This window comes from Mirounga angustirostris, unplaced genomic scaffold, assembly GCF_029215605.1.
Source record: "Mirounga angustirostris isolate CCGP_5_RB_7025 unplaced genomic scaffold, mMirAng1.0.hap1 SCAF_15, whole genome shotgun sequence".
Lineage (NCBI taxonomy): Eukaryota > Metazoa > Chordata > Mammalia > Carnivora > Phocidae > Mirounga > Mirounga angustirostris.
In genome coordinates this window covers 22,438,357-22,447,148 of record NW_026991723.1, presented here as the reverse complement: position 1 = coordinate 22,447,148, position 8,792 = coordinate 22,438,357, and the positions used below count along the sequence as shown (strand labels likewise).

Below are 8,792 nucleotides of genomic sequence, written 5' to 3'. Positions count from 1 at the left end.
GTTAATCTTCCCTAATGAAGGTACCACATGTGCTACAGTGGATCCAACCAATTTTTATAGTGGCTATTTTGGTGGATGAAATGGGAATATGGTGGGAAACATCACCTCTACATGTTTTAAGATCACAATAACTGATCTTGTTATTGTGCTGTGCTGTGATATTTTTGTTTACTCTAATTTCTGGGGTGGGTGGGGATAGTGTCAGGGGTTACCACTTGGCTTTTTTACTACAACCATTCCTAATTGATAGGTCAAGGAACCAATCTTAAGTTTTTGCCAACTGCTAAATATGTGTACTTGAATTATACATTTGGGGACCAGGGAAATGACAACCAAGTGGGTCCATAGAGACACTAGCCCCTACTGTGAGACAGACCTGGATCAGAACTCCACTTATTACCTTTATTAACCGAACCCCTTATTCCCTCAACTCTAATGGGGAGGAGAGCAAGGTGGCACTTTGACTCTCCTGGTATCAGATTGAACTTGGACCCGATGTCTAATAGGCCTTGAAAGATCTGGGAATTCACCTTTTCCAAGTGTGCCATTACCCAAATAAGTGGCTATAGGTCCTACTGGGAAAGGATAAAGGAATCACTACTGTATATAATTGCTAGTGTTTGCTTCAGCAGCATATATACAAAATTGGAAAGATAACAGAGATTAGCATGGCACCTGCATAAGGATGACACACAGATTTGTGTATGTAATTGCTGTGGTGCCATAGAGATCTTCATCCTCTGGACCTGGATGCTTCCTCAGTCAACGAGTGGGTTCTGCATCTGGGAGTTGACTCCAGTCTGGAAACTGGGCAAAAGTTCATGACTTTCCATTGGGGAGGGTTACCTCTGCCTTCTACTTCTCCATTCCTAATTTTCTGGATATAGGTAGGTAGGTAGGTAGATAGATAGATACATAGATAGATGGATTTGACAGTACCCTGGGCAGTATCAATCTTGCCTCTAGAAATACCATGTATTTCAAGTTATCTCTATAGACCATTTTAGGTTAGACCCCTCTTGGCTGCCATTCATACTTTGCTAACCATGCTATTCCAAGATCCTATCATCCCCATTGCTTCTGGGGAACTTGGTTCTGTAACAGCTACCAGTTCAGCTCATAGAAGACAGTCCTTACTCAATTCACAGCATTCACCATAACACATACCCTCTCCAATGTCTATCACCCAGTTGAATCACAGACCTGTACCTCTGAAACAAATAATACATTATATGTTAAAAAAAAAAAAAAAGAAGAAGAAGATAGCAGGAAGGGAAAAATGAAGGGGGGGAAATCAGAGGGGGAGACGAACCATGAGAGACTATGGACTCTGAGAAACAAACTGAGGGTTCTAGAGGGGAGGGGGGTGGGGGGATGGGTTAGCCTGGTGATGGGTATTAAAGAGGGCATGTACTGAATGTGTGTTATACGCAAACAATGAATCATGGAACAATACATCAAAAACTAATGATGTAATGTATGCTGATTAACATAACATAATAAAAAGTAAATAAATAAATAAAAAAAAGAAGACAGGCATTACTGAACATTGCAATGATGCTGGTGTGTTCCTCTGCAGTTCATTCCTTATTGCTTTAATGAATGGAGTGCTCTCCAGGCCCTCTTAAGGAAAATGACCAGCTGGTAAGTTTTCCAGTTGTATATAATTGATCCATTCTAGCATGCTCAGCTCCATAACCCTTTTGAGCTCTTTCTCACAATTTTCCATGGCCTCTCTAATTTAATGCCAGCTATTTTTTTTTTCCCTAAGCCTTTTAGAAGCATCACTTAGGATTCTTGCCAGGGAGTTAAATCCTGTATCACTAGAGAGTTCCCTCATATTGTAAATCCTCCTTTATCTAGCTTTATATCCCACCTTCTTGATCTAGCACCTTCAGGATTCAATTCCAGACACATTTTCTTGGTTCCTACCAGTGCATGCTACCCATGTCCTTTAGCAACTTTGATGTATAGTCCCTCCTTGTCCCTGACAGGTCCAGCACTTCTCCAGGCTGGCTATGCTGAGATTTGATCATATTTAAGGGCTTGTTGTGCAGATGGAGAGGAGAGGGCAGATTCTAAGGAGGTCATTCATTGTTTTGTTTGGCACCTACCACACTGGAGGCCTCTGCACGGTCTTAAACAAGGTGGGTGATCTCTCCTCCAAAAGAAGTAGGCCAGGGGAGCCTGGGTGGCTTAGTTATTAAAGTGTCTGCCTTCAGCTCAGGTCATGATCCCAGGGTACTGGGATCGAGCCCTGTGTGGGCCTCCCTGCTTGGTGGGAAGCCTGCTTCTCCCCCTCTCCCACTCCCCCTGCTTGTGTTGTGTCTCTCTCTGTCAAATAAATAAATAAAATCTTAAAAAAAAAAAAAAGAAATGTATGCTATTAAAAAAAAAAAAAAAAGAAGTGGGCCACTTCTACTGGCCTGGTGGGCTCAGAGAAATTAAGGATACAAAGTTCACAAGTTCATCTACCTACATGTCCTCATCTCAAGTCTCAAGAGTTCCACTCTGTCCCTCTCTGGGTCGTATACTGTCATAGGAGATTTGCTGAGGCCAAGAATTCTTCAGAGCTCTGCCAATAACACACTTAAGTTCTCTCTCCACAGCCATTTCCTCCCTCTGGCTTCAGGTGATGAGAACCTTTTCAAATGCTACCAAGGAGGCCTCTGACACTCACACTTTACTTTGAATTATGAAGAGGTCTGAACCTGTCATTTTCTTTCTTCACTAAATCAGTGGTACTTAGCAACGGCCACTCAATTTCATAGTCTTTGTTGTTGCTACTTCCCCATATCTCTCTAATACCTGAAAAATTACACAAGTTAGTGCATCTCGTCCACCTGCCTCCCATTCTCCTCAAGTGGAAAGTCTTAGTAGTTGGCATGTACAACGTTCCAGAGATTACCAGTACATCACCTACCACCCGAGATCCAGCTGGCAAGTTAGATCCAACTACAAAATTCTATCCTTAGCATCTGCTTCTCAGATCTATTTCTAGTACAAACCAACTTAGGTGGAGTTTCTTAAAAGTGGATCGTGAGTTGGGGATTCTTATTCAGGTCACTCACTAGAGGAGTGTTCTCAGGAGAAAGGAGTGAACAGTGTCTGATAGAGCAGGGCATAAAGTCTAATCATGGATGTGGTCTCAATCAAAGACGAGCTTTAGTCTGAATCCAGGGGGAAGCTCTGGAACACATCCTGCAACAAGTAAGCTCACCCTAAGATGAGGAATCAGGCTTTCATCCCTGATGAGATAACAACATCCCAGTTGTTAACTGAAGTTTGTTGGGTGGGTGCTGTGTAGCTTTCCACATGAGGAAGCTCCCGTTTGGCCAGGGGTAACTCTCTAGATAAAGGGTCAGCTGAGAGTTGTTAGCAGCTAGCACTTGCAGAAGCTAAAGGACGGGCACATTGGCAGATGAAAAGGATCCATGCACCAACACCATCCCTACAACAGATCAGCAGTATGTCTGAGATCCTGCACTCCAGAGCAGCTCACGGGTAATGACTGGTCCAACCACCACACTTTGAGTGGCGAGAATAGATTGTTTTGTTTTTAGGTTTTTGTACCTTCTCTTTTTCCCCTGCATCCCTTTTACTTTTCTTTCCTTCATTCTTCCTCTTTCCAATTACACTGATTCTATGTCTGATCTCCAAACCAGTCTCTAGGACTGCATTCAGAGATGTGGGCATCTCCCAAGTTTTTTTCATAAGAAAGGGAAGAAAAGCCTCAATTTATTGGTCTGCTTTTCTATTGATACATTCAGTTACCTACACTAAAGTTGATTTTAAGCAGATACTTCCTTCACATGAATGAACAGTTCTTTTTATTTTTTTAAAATTATTTATTTTATTTTTATTTTTTATTTGAGTATAGTTGATACACAATATTGCCTTAGTTTCAGATGTACAACTTAGTTATTTGACAAGTTTTTCGGTTATGCTGTGTTCACCACAGGCAGAGCTATAGGTCTTTTGGACAGATTTATTTATTTATTTATTCATTCACTCATTTATTAAAGATTTAGTCATCCATTTGAGAGAGAGTGAGAGAGCGCGTGCATGTGTGTGCAAGTAGGGGGAGAGGCAGAGAGAGAGAGGGAGAGAATCTCAAGCAGACTCCCTGCCAACTGGGGAGCCCCACTTGGGGCTCCATCTCAAGACCAATGAGATCCTGACCTGAGTGGAAATTACTAGTCTGATGCTTAACCTTAACCGACTGAGCCACCGAAGGGCCACAGGGCTTTTTAAATATTACAGTCTTAGGAGCTGATTTAAGAACAAGGCAGGACTCTTAGCCTTTTGTGAGAAGACCCATAATAGCAAAGCTACCTTAAAGTAGGAACCACAACCAATCTTCAGGGTAGCACTGAAAGAAGCATTTACAAGCCTACTTACTATGGTCTCCCAACTGGATGGGGGCCCCCAAGTGTGGGGTGAGCCAATCTGGTGGAAGCCTGCAGGGCAGGACTGTGAAAGAATTCACTGAGGCAGAACAAAGGAGATAGAATTTGACTGAAAACACCTTGGATCCACAGCAAGGGAGCAGTGGGGCAGGACAGCAGGGCGGAGACTGTCAGGGGGTAGGGAGCTGTAGTTAAAGGGGGAATGAGACGAGGTATGGGAACCTATGGAGTTTTCCTTTTTTGGTACCTGTGTTCCAGTGTAAGTAACCCATCGGTCAGCTAGGGTTTAGGGATATTTTGACGTGGGTCGCCTAATGGGCCTGTTTGAACTCAGCCAGCGGGTCACTGTGGGCGCTTCCACCTGACTCATGGGTCCACTGTTCAAGTTGATGGCCTGAAAGTGGACTCTACAATTACATCCATCTTATTTGGAAATGCTGAGATCCCAAAAAGTTAAGGAATGTATTCAAAGTCACACCAGAAGTGAGTGGCAAATTTTAGATAAGGTACATCCTCATCTGTGGGCCTCCTATTATTTTGTGCTACAATTAATTTGAAATTGGATCTTTGCACCTTGAAAACAATTTTCAAAGTAGGCTACCAGCCATCATTTTTATACTTATGCTTTATTCTTAGAGCACAGTGGAGTAGAGCATCAGCTTGAAAATAGAAACACTATGTCAAGGCCAAGGACTGGGGCTCTAGATGCTCTAGAGTAGACTGAAAGGTCTGACTTAGTTTAGGATGCCAATATTCACTTTAGAGAAAATCTCCCATTATCATAGCATCAACTTCCTTACTGTGGAAAATTTTTAATAAGACTGTGATATCTGCTTCAGATTGGAGAAGATGACTTCTTTTATTGCTCTCTGCTATTCCTTAAGTGTTGTCATTTTTCATGGCATGGAGGTGACTGGGAAAGAGAATGTATTCAGTACAGTACAGACTATCCTTCCTCTATTCACATTAAAATTAGGACATTATCACCATAATCATTAACATTATCCTCCTTCTACCCCCCTCCCCCGCTCCTCCTCCTCATCAACATTATTAACTCTCACTGAGGGCTATGTACCAGGCAATATGTCTGGAGATTTATATGCATTATCTCATTTAATCCTCAAAACATTTGCATGAAGCTAATATACTTAGACTCATTTTACAGATGAGAAAACTAATGTAGAGAGAATTTTAGCATTTTCCCTGCTGTCGCACTGGGAGTTAATAATAGCACCTGGATTTGAATTGAAGTTGGCTCATATCAGAATTTGGTATTGTAAACATAGTGACCTATGTTGGCTAGTTAGATCAGAAGGCAAACCAGTTTCAAAGCGAAGGTAAATGTCATCAGTTTATGATTTGGAAATGGTGTTCAGAGCCAGCAGCCAAGAAAGCATTCTTGAGACATGTTTGGTGCAAAAAGGTGGTTTTATTAAAGCATGGGGACAGGACCCATGGGCAGAAAGAGCTGCACTGGGGTCCCGAGGAGTGGCCCTTTATATACTTTCAAGTTGGGAGGGGGTTAGGGACAGTACAAACCTCCTAAGTATTCTGGAAACAAGGTTTCCAGTACCCTGAGGGGGCTAGCTATTGTTAGGAAAAGGTCATTTATTACTGTTTGGCAAAAACTCAGTCATAAGACTTTTCAGATGTGTATCAGTGGGCCATATGCTTGGAGGATGATTGTTAACATATATCTTGGGGATTAGAGATAAAGGAAGTTTCCAAAGGAATTTCTATATGTTTAAAGTAGACTCACAGATCCTAGGGTGTTGGGTTAAGATTGCCTTTTGGCCTTAGCAAAGTGTCAACATGGAGGCAGTTGAGCTCCCAGAGGAAGGTCACTGTCCCTGTTTCAAGGACTTGTCAACTGGGCTGTAACTAGTAAGGAAATTTAGTTTTTCTTTGCCCTTGTTTCCCACAAGAGTTTAGTTTAGAACTATATTGCATTTATGTCAGTGAACTGAATTCAGGGGAACACTTATAGGCCAATAAGAAATCCTAGAGAAGGACAAGATAAGAAGTTCCATGTTGCAGAAGGAAGTAGTCTTGTAACCACAAGAGTAAAAGCACAGAGCAAGACTATATTTTGAAAAAATGGAACATGAGAGATTTTTTGTTGTTGTTTCTTTGACAGCAGGCACCACTCTTCATAATAATTTTACTGAGAGATGTTTATGCAATAAAGTAATGTTATCAGGCATAAAGTAACATGTGGTTTAGATGTTTCCTTAGAAGTCGGAGAAGTGTGGGAGGAATTTCTGCTGTGATAGAGAATCAGGTCAAAATTGGACAGACTTATGTTAATGATACAAAGGGATTTTCCTGAGCCTGCATACTCTAGAACTCTGTGGATACAAGAAGATTATCGTATCTTTTTCCAATTTGTTTATAGTTTTTGTAAATAGATGATATGTATTTTGTATTCATACTGCCTTATTTTCTCTGTTTGATATCATTGCTGCATTGGGGAGGAAAAAAACTTACAGGGAAAAGGGTAGGTGAGTCAACATTATAGAACCTCCATGAATGATGAAGGTGAGTAAAAAATAATTCCCCCTCTAGCCTTCTAAATTCTTGGCTGGAAACAAGAAACAGATGAAGGAGAGAAAAACAAGCAGACGTTTATTAACATATATATCTTGTGTATACATGAGAGATACCCAGGGAAAAGTGAGTACCTCTTAGAATTCAAGTTTAAATACTTCAGAGAAAGACAAAAGAAAAGGATGTGGGGGGGTCCCGTTGGGAAAGTGAGCAGGAAAAGCCTGGTAAATAGGGATAAGATTTGTTATGCAGATTTAAGTCTATGCCTTTTCCATTAATAAGGTTCTCTTGTAATTTAGAGTCATCCTTTTCTTTTTAGTTAAGAGAGGGAGATGCCCTTTAGAAATGGAGATTGCCTTTATAAATGTAAACTTACCTTACAAAGGGGTAATTTCTACTCTGTTTTCAGAGCTTTTTCTGGTTCCGCTGTTTTGTTTTTTTTTTAATTTTATTTTATTATGTTATGTTAATCACCATATATTACATCATTAGTTTTTGATGTAGTGTTCCATGATTCATTGTTTGCGTATAACACCCAGTGCTCCATTAAAAATACGTGCCCTCTTTAATACCCATGACCAGGCTAACCCATTCCCCCACTCCCCTCCCCTCTAGAACCCTCAGTTTGTTTCTCAGAGTCCATCGTCTCTCATGGTTGTCTCCCCATCCAATTCCCCCCCCTTCATTTTTCCCTTCCTACTATCTTTTTTTTTTTAACATATAATCTATTATTTGTTTCAGAGGTACAGATCTGCGATTCAACAGTCTCACACAATTCACAGCGCTCACCATAGCACATACCCTCCCCAATGTCTATCACTCAGCCACCCCATCCCTCCCACCCCCCACCACTCCAGCAATCCCCAGTTTGTTTCGTGAGATTAAGAATTCCTCATATCAGTGAGATCATATGATACATGTCTTTCTCTGATTGACTTATTTCGCTTAGCATAGGTTCTGCTGTTTCTTAAAATAATCAGCTCAAAATAATCCTTATGTCTGAGAGGTATATTTCTGGGTGGAATATTCTTCCACCCTTCATTTACATTATTAATAATAGCATATACACCAAACTACTTATGTTGATTTCTTAGGACATGGGAGGGTTGGAATAAAATTTTTTACATGTAGCTTTTTATTATTTGAGTTCTTAAAATTATCTAAAATGAATTATTTTGACTACATTAATAATCAGATTATATCCATATGTTTCTATATATCTTAGTTTATACCAGTTGGTATGGTTTACCAATTTAAATATAACCGATGAGTGTAACATAATATATTTAACACCTAGACTATAGTAAACAAGTTTAATGAGCAAGAGGATGGTTCTGGACTTTCACAAGCCCTAAAATGAATCTGGATAACTTGAGCAAAAAACAAGGATTGGAAGGATACTGCGTGGTTTTAGAATTAACAGGAATTCTGTAGAACCTGGTTCAGAAACAAAAAATAAGAATAGTTTTCTGTGTGTAAGTAGCAAGAAGTTTTCAGAGGGTTCCCCAAGCCCTGTTCAAATAAATGAACTTCAATTTCAAGTCTTTTTAGCATAGGGCTGAAAATTCAAATTCTATGGGGGGTGGGAATTCTTTAATTGGCATGAATCATATACTCCCAACTTGGTTAAAATAGGGTCCAGAACTAAAGGAAAAAGCAAAGAAACTATTATAGCCTTAATTATTAAAACAGTATGGTACTTGTGCATGAATAGACTAGCAGATAAATGGAGCAGATGAAAATGTCCAGAAATAGAACAAATACATATTAGTGTATGATGGAGGTGGCTTCACATCAATAGAATAAGCATGTATCTTTTATATTTTACTTTATTTT

At 40.2% G+C, this 8,792-nt stretch overlaps 1 pseudogene; it reads left to right on the top strand.

The window, feature by feature from the left end:
• The first annotated feature begins 620 nt into the window (after nucleotides 1–620).
• Nucleotides 621–720, top strand: LOC123850326 (U6 spliceosomal RNA; annotated as a pseudogene).
• Nucleotides 721–8,792: the final 8,072 nt, after the last annotated feature.